Source organism: Mus pahari, chromosome 22 (genome assembly GCF_900095145.1).
Source record: "Mus pahari chromosome 22, PAHARI_EIJ_v1.1, whole genome shotgun sequence".
Taxonomy (NCBI): Eukaryota; Metazoa; Chordata; class Mammalia; order Rodentia; family Muridae; genus Mus; species Mus pahari.
Genome location: NC_034611.1, coordinates 19,372,600 through 19,385,260, shown reverse-complemented (window position 1 = coordinate 19,385,260; position 12,661 = coordinate 19,372,600). Strand labels below are relative to the sequence as shown.

Below are 12,661 nucleotides of genomic sequence, written 5' to 3'. Positions count from 1 at the left end.
AAGAAGAAGAAGAAGAAGAAGAAGAAGAAGAAGAAGAAGAAGAAGAAGAAGAAGAAGAAGAAGAAGAAGAAGAAGAAGAAGAAGAAGAAGAAGAAGTGAGATAATATTCTTGAAATTGGGAATCCATGCTCTCTGGTGGCTCATATAAAAGACTTCCTAATCATATGTATTTCTAATCCCAAGACCAAATTTGCCTAAGAAAGAAAAAGCTACCAATTTGATTTGGATCCATAAGAACAACTACAATAATTGTCATACATCCAGCGATCATTCAACAAGAGTTCATGAATCACAAAACTCTAAAGCAAGTACATTGTCTAAAAGTAAATTCCCCACTAATTTACTTGTTTATCAAATAATTGTTAAGTGTATAGAAACATGTATTCTATTTACATACTTTGGGATCAACCCACATAGAGAAAGTTAGAGCTGGAACAGGAGAGAGTAACGTCATATTCTTTCTCTCTCAGGAAGAAACCAAGTGCAGAACCCTCCTAGCTACAGCTTTGCTATGACAATGTAGAAACTCAGGTCTCATGGTTATGCAGCCATCATTTTCTTCCACTTTGACATTAGACTCGTCTCCATGTATGACAGGTGCTCAAATCATGTTCTTACAAACTCTGTTTCTTTATGTAAACACTATAGGAATTACAACATTAACTTTAATGTAAAATAGAAGATATGTTAGTGACACCCACTTAAAGATGCAGAAGTAATAATCAGCCATTTAGAATCAGTTCATTTAGCATGCAGTTCAGTGATCTATAGTAACATTTCTGACAAAGGAGAAATGAATGAATGGCTTCTAGTTTGTGACTATAGTATATTTTAAAACACACATACACAACATGAAAGCAGAAGGGGAACTTGGGAAATAAGGAATTTTCTTATTCAGTGGCAAATTGGCTACCATGCTAACATCTATCATATCTACTTCTAAAGTAAGGAATATGGAGAAGACTTGGCAAGCAATAGAAATGTTAATCTCTCTCCCATTACTTCTCATTGAACAGATCTGGGAGGGAGTTGGGACTGTAGTAAGGATTGACATGGCTAGCTCAGACCATCATTGAAGGTCTAGAAATGGATACCAGGTGGCTCTGGGCAAAATTTGTTCAATAATAAAGAAGGGTGTCATGCTTATTTGGGCAACACACATAAAATGACTCAATTGACTTCCTAAAAAGAGTTCATCAGTAACCCCTTTTCTAATATAGAAAACTTTTCAATGGTCTTTGAATAAAGCAATTTTCCCAGAAGAATTCTCTGGGATTCTGAGCTTTGAAGATAATCATTCTACAAAGAGTGAACTACTTGTTGTTATAGCTGAATATTTAACATCAGACAAAAATTAATGCTGACTTCCAACATGATACAATCCCTTGAATCAAACAGTTGGTTATGAGTATCCATTATAGAAGGACCCTGCTATCCTGGAAAGCGAAACTAGTATTTTATCCCAAAAGAGACAAACACACATTCTTGGTATGAATTTGCATTTCCTGTTGAACTGCCCCAGTCATCATCATCCTACAAAGATGCACAGTGTCTGATCTCTTGACCTAGAATTCTTCTTAATATTGTCTCTAAGTCAGGAAATCTTTTTATAACAAACTAGGGTTGAGAGTGGGCACATGACAATAGAATCCATTATTATATCACACGGGGGTACTGTATTAATTACGTTTCCTGTACCATGATAAAATGCCATCACCAAGAAAACGTATAGAAAAGAGTTTGTTTTGGCTTACTGTTCCAGATGGATGAGAATCCGTCACTGTGCTCAGACATGTCAGCAAGTGGCAAGCATAACACCAGGAACAGAAACCTTAGAGTTCACAACTTCAAAGCTAAGCACAGAGCAAATGGATAAGCTGGAAGTGGCTTAAGGTTAATATCAAAACCCACCTCCAGTGATGTACTTATTCCAGCAAGGCTGAATTATTTAAACCTCCCAAATGAGGCCATTAACTGGGGACCAAAATGTTCAAGTGCCCAAGTCATTTCCATTCAAACCACTGTAGGTACCATGTAGGTGCAATTGCCATTGGAATGGCCTCCTGAAAGGGCAAACAAGCTTTCTTCTTGGAGAATAGTGGGGTAACATGCGTATGGAGGAAGTGGTGGGTATGAGCAGAAATGGACAGCACACACAGTACTCAGGACTGGGACTGTTAGTGCAGTGGTAAAGGTGTGGTGGAGACAGCATAGCATTGGCCGTGTTTCCCCTTGGACCCTGCTCAGATTTACTAGGAGCATTCATTTTAGCCAGGAACAATTTCCTTTAGATGCTGAGTACTATGTTCTACAGCAAAGCTCACAGGAAGAGATCTGTCTTACCCTCTGGAACTCATGAACTTGGCCTTATTAAACAATAGGGACTTTGTAGATAGCTAAGTCAAGAGGAAGCCATTCTAAGTGTACACAGGTCTTACTATAACAATGTGTGTCCTTAACAAAGTAGAGACAGACGAGAACAGCCTGAGGGAAACCTATAGTGGATGATGACGTGAATATTATACCTGTGTTGACACAGAGGGACCCCAAGAAATACCAAAAGCTGGAAATGGTGAGGAAAGACACTCTTATAGAAACTTCAGAAAGAGCATAGTCCTGGTGACACCGTGATTTTGGTTTTCCGATCCCCCAGTTTGTGATATTTTGTTATAGTAGTCACAGAAGACAGATGCACTGTTGTTGAAGAACCAACTTGAATTTCAGCTGTGAAGCCCTCATGGTCAGATCAGCCCTTCCCTGCTGGCACAGTGGCTCTTCTCCAGCTTCTTCAGCTGCTCCTTCTTCTCTGCTCACTACCAATTATTACCAGCAGCTAAGACACACCATCCCTCTTCCTGAGTGGGGTATAATATGCTCCTAGGGAGAGAACATGAAAGATGACCCTTAAACTCATTTTCCAGTTTAAGAAGTCTCTTTAGCTGGGATTTTGTTCATGATAGCTCTGAGGTATATTTTATTGTGGATTCCCATTTTTAGTAAGCACACTATATGTGATAGGAGGAAAGAAAAGTTAGAAACAAAGAATTAGTTTATATAAAATATCTTCTTTCCTTTTTGACTTTGGATACTTTAGGAAAGACTAATATGGCCAGAGAGATTACAGCAATGACACAGTTATGGGATGAGACTAAAGAATTGACAGATAAAGACCGTGATAGATGTTTAGAATATTTGAAGATTTGCATTTGTTCTGCTTAAAGAGGCTCTAAAGTTATTTGGTCATTTCTTGTCATTTCATTTGCAAGATTCATGTTCTTTAACTCCTCTGGAAACTGATGTAGACAAGTAGGGAAAAGTTATTTGTGGAGTAAGTGGTAAAAATGGAGACACTGATCACAACATCAAACACCTAAATTCTGGCTTCGGGGAATGTTTACTAATTAAGGATATATTTAGGGTCTTATCTGTTCATTATTTGTTAGTGCTCTTAACTCTTAACTGAGATCTGGAAATTCTTTTACGAATAAGTGCTGTATGAGTTGCCGAGATCTAGCAGGTCCACCGTTCTCGGGCTTTCTCTTGTAATTAGATGGTTCTGGGAGGTCGGTGCAAGGGAGGTGAGAAGAAGAATCCTGTTCACCAACAGAGCACAATTGATAGGTATCACAGAGATGGCATTCTTATTTGTGGGTGTTGTATTGGGAGTTGTAGCCTATCTTCCTTTAAAACAATTTGTGGGACTGAGATCCAAGATAGAATTCCTTGGTCAAAGAAAATAACCATTAGTGATTTAAATTTAGTGCAGTTAAAAAAAAAAAAAATCTAAGTATAGTGTTTGTTTGCCTCTAGATTTCCTAAAGAAAAGGTAGAGTGAATCACATGTAAATCACATGGGTAACTTTAAATAGAGTATCATGGGTTATTGTTGCAAGAGCTCTGAAATAACACGGATCATCTCTAAATTTATTGACACAGAACGAGCGTGAGAAGTTCCTTCCTGGGTGTTTGGGACACTTTTTGTTCCTCATACAAGCCTTTTTTGTATCCCTCCTTTTTTTTCCATCAACACAGCAAAATAATAGCAGGCAAAAGACACTGTGTTTCTGCCCTAAATGTCTTATGTTCAAAATATTCAAATGTAAAATCGGATCAGAAAAGAGCTCAAGTTTTGGAAGGTGAAGAACATTTAGAGTATCCAATGTCTTTCTACAAAAGCTTTTTCTTTCCTCATGAGGGCCTTTGATACCCTGCCCTGGAAAACAAACACACATTATTTTACAACTTGGTAGTCTGCATGCCACTCTGTGAGAAGCAGTGGGCAGTAAAAGAAGATGAAGAAGCAGGGGGTGGGGGTTGGGGGGGGAGGGAGGAGGAATCTAGTTGTGATTTTAAAGAAAAGAAGGTCGCTGTGAGTAAAGTGTTTCCTGTGGTCCAGCTTCAGTACTCATCTTTTCTTTTAGGATTTGGTTTCATTTACACTTTGATGCTAGAGAAGAAAACTGCATGTCACTTCCATGAGCTCACCTGCCTGTGACAATCTCAAGATCTTAATAGCAGGCCACCGAATAGGAAGTAGTCCCACAGATCAAGTTTTTGAAAGCTTCTGTCCACAAATCTTGCTAGGAATATTTTATAAAGCCCATGCAACTTTGCCACAAAACAAATAGGTTTAAGACATCATGTTTTGCTTATATGTTTTTCCATGCAGTTAAGAACAGGATACATCCAAGGGCAACCACTTCACATGCATTGCATTTGCTGTGTCTGTTGGCTTATTCATTTCTTCACCTAACTTAAGAACTGTGCAGAGAGATGCAAACATGGGGAAAGATCAATACATCTTAATTCAACATGTTCTTGGTTAGGAAAGGCTGTAACCATCTCAGTGTGATTCGTAGAGGCTCTGCCCAGTTCCAAATAGGTCAACACAGCTCCACTCAAGTGGAAGGAAACAGTAGGTGCCATTGTGACCCTCTGGGACAGTGAGCTCTGATGTCAGATAAGCAGGGAAAACAAGCTCCCACTCAGCTGGAAACCTGTGCTTCTGTGTACTGTTCTAAATCCTTGAAAGCCAAGTTCTTAATTTTCCTCTTTGTTTTCATTTCAAGAGCAGGTAGCATTGAGTTTGCTGTGTCCCATACCTCTTTTCTGTGTGCAGTGGGATTTCAGTTGGTAACTCCCAGGACTTTGCTGGTGTTTTCAATGGTGGGAGAAGGTGAGGGAAGGACAAGGATGGGACCCCTTTAAGGAACTTTGTTTGCTGGGAGAGAGATCACTCACTGCTTACTCTCAGAATCTTTTGCAAGACAAAACCAAACCAAAACAAAAATATAATAAGAAAACAACAACAACAAAAATAATAGTCAGAGCAATAGTATCCAAAAGCTTTTATTGGGTCATGCTTTGTTAACCCTCCACAGTTATCCCATGCCGTTTCTTCCCAGGCTTGTGAACCCCCCACATTTCCTACCTGTGAGTTCTTTTACTCACTCTAGTCTCTATCTCTACTTCCTGACTGTTGATGACTATATATAATAAAGGCTGCCTTATTCCAGCATTCACATTTTTTTTCTGGCATTTTATACTTACTGGCTGGTACATTCTTAGTACTTGGCATCCCAGAATGGGCAGGTAGTATAATGAAAAGAAGACTATTTTGGATACAGTTGGTAGTGGATTTATCTCTCGATGTTTCTTACCTATGTGACTTAGAACAAGAGCAAAGACCTTGAGGCTCCAGTTTTAGATAATGGAGGATTAAATAAGATAGTACAACCAACAAACAGTGGCTGCTTGTGTTCATTTGCATCTGTTCCCTGCTGCCAGGGATGGATGTGGTTGTGTTCTTTGAAATACATCCACTCACTTGCAACATAATGATAACTAAGCAAAGCTATGAGGTTATAAAAGTGGGGTAAAGGAGGTCCTTAAAATCAAAGAAGGCCCAGATCTTTCAAAAAGAACAAACTGCATACTCCAACTATTATGACCCTATATTTTCAAATCATGGTGAAAACAAAGACAGGATTTTGACAATAAAGAGGTGAGAAGACTATAGCTTGCAATTACTAGATGGTAATTACACATGTGTGATTTTATTAGTTATATTCTTGTTCCCATGATGAAATACCTAAGTAAAGTGGGGCTTATTTTAGTTCACAGTTTAAGGGTGCAGTCCATCGTGATGGGGAAGGTAGCAGGAGGTAGAGGCAGCTGCTCACCTGGCAATGAGGGTCAGGAAGTGGAGGAAGGGGAACGCTGGTGCTCAGCTCATGTTCTCGTTTTAAATCGGTTCAGGATCCCAGGATATTAATCATCACAGCAGATGTATGCACACAATTCTACCCTGCTTAGGCACCAAGATCTCAGTAGCAGCCTAAATAACACAAGAGCAATGTCTGAGAAGACTACTGCCAGACGTCGGTGATGCTACTGGTCTGAATCACCTTAAATGCAGAAATAGAAACTCCACAACAGAAAACCAAAGTGCCTGTGATGATTACATGACTGTCTGGGGTATTTGGTAAGACATGCCTGTGTGGCTGTCGTGCCATTTCACATCTACCAAAGCTTGTGCGCATTTGCTGTTGCTGAGGGAACAACAATGTGACTGTTGTCCCTGCCCACCCTCCCCAGGCTTCCGTGAGTGCCTTTACTTTCTCTATTTTGATATCTTGTGACTTTGTTGACCTGCGAGGTATTTTCCTTTCCCTGCTAATTCCTAGCAATAACTAACGAGTTGCTCATGAGTGTACTAACTCGGCTAACCGGCTACTTTGCTGAAGTCTCTTATTCTGAGGCTCCTTCTACAAGGAAGGATGGCTTCTGAGCCCAAGGCTGCTAAAATGGTTCCAAGTAATGTTTAAACCTACGGATCATGCCCTACTCATTCCCTCCTATGGAAACCACAGTAAAGGCTCCAGCCCTCTTTTCACCCTCTCACCCTCTGCCTCCAGACCAGATTTGCTGTCTCCTGCTGCTCCCTCCATGGCAATGCTCTGCCACCTCCACTGGGGTTCTTATAATAGCAATCAGTGCTTGATCTGTTAACCTCTGGTTAATCGAATGTTTAAAAACCCAACATATTCATACAGTGATTTTCATTGAACAAATTTACTCTAAAATGTTCCAATGTAAAGAAACATATTACTATATTGAAGAGCAGTACATACAAAGAGGAAAACTGTTTGGGGTTCCAGAGAGACAACACGGTGTGTGTAGTCGTGAAGCATTGCTAAGCTCCATTCTGTGTGTTAAAGAATAGCTCTCATAAGTTCTAGATTATTATATCCGAGCATAATTGACTACATTCATTTTATTACTTGCTTGTTAGTAATTTTTTATATATATACAAAGTTTTCAGACTACTCACCGCTCAAAGCCAGTCGGTCCATACTGATCAGAATCTTCATCCTCAGGTGGGAATTTGTCCCCCCAATGATGCTGTTTTTGATGTGGTCATTTAGAAGGCATCTGCCAGTTTCTCTTACATCCTGGGCCTTTTGCTGCAGATTTCACTTGCTGACCTGAGTGGATTCAGAGTGACTCACCCTCTTGATGACTATTATAGACCCTGTTCATCATCAAACTTCCTTGGTGGCATGTAAAACACTGTAGAAAAAAAAAAGGAGTGATTTAGAAATCTTTTGGCAGGAACATACATTTTTTTTTCATAGGATCTGTGCTGAAAATGGATCCTAAGTAACACAAAACCGATACTTCCTGTGCAATGCCTTTAAACGTTCCGGTGTCCCAACAGAGGAACCTGGAGCTTGAGTGTTTAATCACCTCTTTCCAGCCTGGAGAGCACCGACTGTGGCATGAAAAGCTCTGCATCTGGAGAGGCTGTAGACTCCAACACATAGGTTAGTCACCAGTCTATAGAGAACTGGGATTATGAAAGGATACTTTAAAACCTCTTTGGGGAGAGATATTATAGATTGAATTTCAGTTCAAAGTTGATCTTTCCTGATGACTGCCATAGCATTTGTATAATACTATTAAGCACCTGGATAGAAGCAGATTTTATTGCCTTCTAACCCTATTCTGTGTCTTTTCAGAACAGCTCAGTCCTAAAGCTGTGTCTAGGGGGGCTAAACTGTGGAAGCATCTTCATCAGAAGAGAGGGAGCACAGAGACCAAAATCAGACATTGGAGTAGGACCAGATGTTGAAACCTCTTTGAAGCAAAAGGAGGATGCTCTGCACCGAGAATTAGCATCAGAATGGATGGAGAGAGTACGTCAGAAATGGTTCAGTGAACTTTGTAGATGACCTCAGGGATGACAAAAAGCATATATTCAATGAGATGGGCTCTACAGTGGGATATCAGAGTGCCCAAGTGGGCAGAGGAGAAGCTCTGTATAATCAATGGTTGGCTGATATGGTGTACCCAGACCCAAGACCAGCAAGTAGGGAGTCTGCAGAATGGGGAACTGTGGTGACAGGGGATAACTTTGACGAATTTAACAAACAAATGGAAGGCAATATATGCCCGTGTTGTCACTGTTGATAGAATAACAAAGAAGAAAGAAAATTAGATTTTGGTGTGGTTTAAAATCTATAAGTGTGCACGCACGTGTGTGCACACGTACACACACAACCACACACACACACACACACACACACACACACACACATGCTTTTCCCATGTGCTTTTCACAGGTTTATGGGTGAGAAGAGTGTTGATAGAAGTAAGACACAGAAGTCTGTGAGTTTAAGACATGCCTTGGCCTTAGACACTCTTCTCTGACTGTAAAATCTTCTGCAGATGGCATTATAGTTTGTGCCATAATGTTTGCCCTTCAGCAATCAAAAACACTAACGTGATCTAGGGAAGTGAGGGCTTTTCCCTCCGCATCCCTCTTTGACTTTCCAGATCTTTCTATCCCACCTCAGCTCTGTATATCTTCAGAGGAAGAATGACATAATATGACTTAATTTGGAAGGGATAAATCGCTAGCTGGTGTGTTGGAGACTCTGGTGGGGAAAGGTGAGACCAGGGAGCTTGTTAGAAGGCAGCCTCGGTCGTCCAAGGGGAAGAGAACAGCTGCTCTAGCCAGAGGCAGAAGTGGAGTCAGGTTCTGGATAACTTCCTCATAGAATGGCTATGAGATAAGAAAGAGAGAGATCGCCATTCCAAGATTTTAAGCCTGAGTGGTTTAGGGAAATGAACTTGTCATCACCTGAGAGGTAGACACCTTTGTTAGAAACAGGATGTGGGAAGAGGATCCAGGGATTGGCTATAGACATTATTTGGGAATGCCTATTGGGGGCATTCATTGACGGTTTTGAGAAATTATCCAGTTTGAAAGAGGTATTGGAATTGAATCTATAAAATTAGCAGTCAGCCCTCTGGAAGACCCAACAAGCAGCTGAAAGAGTCAGATGCAGATAATATGTACCCAACCAATGGACAGAAGCAGCTGACCCCTGTTGTTAATTTAAGGAAGGTTGAAAGAAACTGAGGAGAAGGGTGATCCTGTAGGAGGACCAGCAGTCTCAATTAATCTGGACCCCCATGATCTTTCAAACACTGGACCACCAAACAGACAGCATACACCAGCTGATATGAGGCCCCCAACACACATACAGTAGAGGACTTCCAGGTCTGTGTTCATTCAGGCACCTAACCCTCAAGAGACTGGAGGCCCCAGAGAGTTTAGAGGTCAGGTGGAGTAGGGATTAGGGGCATCCACATGGAGAAGGATGGTGTGGAGAGGAGGTGTGGAATGTGGAGAAGGCAGAAGGTGGATGGGGGGGGGCACTGGGAATGCAATATGGAGTGTAAAAAATAAATTAAAAACAAAATTAAATTTAAAAAATTAAAAAGATAAAATTAGCAGTCAAAATATATATAATAAAATTTAAGGCTTTTGTGATGAGTAAGTCACTGTGCCGGCTAGTCTTATTTCAATTGACACACAAACTAGAGGTATCTGAAATGAGGGAACCTTAACTGAGAAGATGCCTCCATAAGATCCAGTTCCATAGCATTTTCTTAATTAGTGATTGATAGGGAAGGGCACATCCCGTTGTAAGTGGTGCCATCCTTGGGCAGGTTGTCCTCGGTTCTTTGTGAAAGCAGGTTGAGTAAGCCAGGGGAAGCAATCCAGTAAGCAGCACCCCTCCATGGGCTCTGCGTTATCAGCTCCTGTCTCCAGGTTCCTGTCCTGCCTGAGTTCCTGTCCTGACTTCCTTTGATGATTAACAGCAATATGAAAGTATAGGCCATACAAACCCTTTCCTTACCAAGTTGCCTTTTTGGTCATGAGGTTTCATTACAGCAATAGAAAGCCTAACCAAAACAGCCACAAGGGAGTGAGTAATAGACAGCCACCCACGGGTACCAATGCTGGAGCTGTATTGATTGTATCTTTGGAGAGCTGACAGGAGATGGTCAGGGGAAGTAGTCAGAAGCTGCAGAAAATATAAGAGAAAAGTGTGACAACTATGGGGATCATCGTGGGAATTATGCTGAAGGAATCAGCAACTCCTGGTAGTCTCCGCCCCTTCTGATTCCTACAGTCTTTCCTCTCCCTCTTCCACAAACATGACTCACTGAAGCAGGCTGCACACAGGCTCACAGAGACTGAAGCTGGAAGCACAGGCTTGCATGAGTCCACAGCAGATCATCTGTATATATTTTATGACTGTTGGCTTTGTGGTTTTGTGGGGCACCTAACAGGGGAAGCTGGAGCATCTCTTACTCTTTTGCCTGGCCTTGAGACTCTTTTCCGCCTATTGGGTTGCCTTGTTCAGCCTCAGGTGAGGGCTTTTACTTTGCCTTACTGTATTTGTTTTGTCCTGTTTGGCTGTCCTCTCATGGAGGCCTGCTCTTTTCTGAAGAGGAAACAAAGAAAACAGTAGATCTGAGGGAGAGGGGAGGTAGTGGTGGGGAGTTTGGAAGAGTGGAGGGATGGGGGAATGGTTGAAGTGGAAATCTCTGGGGTTGTTGGAGACACAGGACGTGTCATGTGACGCTTTCCTGAAAACTGTCTTATGAAAGGATGCTTTGATGAAGCAGATCCATGAGAGGATATTTTTGCTGAAGCAGACACATGAGTGGATATTTTGCTGAGGAAAGACATGTGGTGGTTTTCTGGAAGTTGCCTTGTGATAGGCCATGTGATGTTTTGCTGGAGTCAATGCTTGAGAAGTGTGTGATGTTTTCTTCTTCTTTTTTTTTCTTCTTTTATTTTTTTCCTTCAAGACAGGGTTTCTCTTGTAGTCATGGCTGTCCTGGAACTCACTTTGTAGACCAGGCTGGCCTTGAACTCAGAAATCTGCCTGCCTCCTGCCTCCATGTTTAGAAAGAGTATAAGTTTAACCCAACAGACAGTGAACATGCTCTTGCATTGGTTCGCCTTGTGACTCTTTGCTGGTCATTGTTGGGCTTCGCTGATGCCTTGCTTTCTTGGCTGATCTTTGCTTGTCATGAATTAGTAGAGAGGAATCCACCAAAGAATTTCTGGTGGTGTTCTGGCTGCTCCTTGCTGTTTCAACAGAATTGTGACAATCAAAGGAGCCTCCATGGTTTCTTCTGGATCCAACTGTTTCATGTATAGTGGTTTGCTAGTGGACTAGACTGCTGATAACAAAGTTTGGAGTTGCCCCAAAGAACTATTTATACACAGGTCCACAACTCCCACTTCCTATTAGCTTCTTTTCCTTTGGTGGGGGAAGGACAAGAAGGGAGACTGAAGCCTTAAAGAACCACAATTAAAGTAGATTTTGAAAAATCTAAGCCTACAGATGGAAGGAGGGGAAATATGGTTGGGGTCTATTATACGAGAGAAGAATCTATTTTCAATAAAAATTAAAAACAATTAAACCTAAAATCAAAATGTTGCTTTATCTTAAGATAAGAAATATAACAGTGGGTGCCCTTTGAAGGGACACAGAAAGCAGTAGGGGGAGGAAATGGATGTTTCTAAAGAAAGGGACAAAAATCACTAGAGTGCTTGTCCTTTATCAGGTAATGCAGGGTGAATCCAAGGGCATAAACAGAGGAATCATACAGTGCCATAGAGTGGGGTTTCATAATAGCTAGGAGGTAGACAGAAAATGTGAACTGGATGTGCAGATGCTGGCGGGTCGGAGATGCTGGCGGGTCGGAGATGCTGGCGGGTCGGAGATGCTGGCGGGTCGGAGATGCTGGCGGGTCGGAGATGCTGGTGGGTCGGAGATGCTGGTGGGTCGGAAGGTGCTACAGTGGCTTCTGGGATATTCTCCCATGATTGCAACATTTTTTATTTTGTTTTGTTTTCAGAAAAGTTAGAGGCAATGTTATGCTTTGCAATTATTTGCTTTTAATTGTGTCACAGCTACTTCCATGTTGGCTACCACTTTAAGAGAGGTAGGAAGCTTTCTCAGGGAGATACCATTCAGCTGAGCTGTGGAGATTAACTGTAGGGATCCCATATATACGCATATTGAACTATGGAATAATGCTAGACAGGGAACTGGACACAGAAAACATGCTTAGAGATCAGAGAGAGCATTATGGAAGTATTATAATTAGGACCATAGTATGGGACTGCCTGGACACAGTTCAGTATCTAACAGGTAGTTCTAGAAGAATTTTTTTTTGTATATTTTAAGTACATTTTTATTTTTTTTTAATTTTTAAAAAATTTTTTAATTATTATTATTTTCTTTATTTACATTTCAAATGCTATCCCGAAAGTTCCCTATACCCC

The 12,661-nt window shown here is 41.2% G+C and overlaps 1 pseudogene; it reads right to left on the bottom strand.

Annotated features, from left to right (window-relative positions):
- The window catches only part of LOC110338582, a 95,520-nt pseudogene that overhangs the window by 1,209 nt on the left and 81,650 nt on the right, over nucleotides 1-12,661 (bottom strand).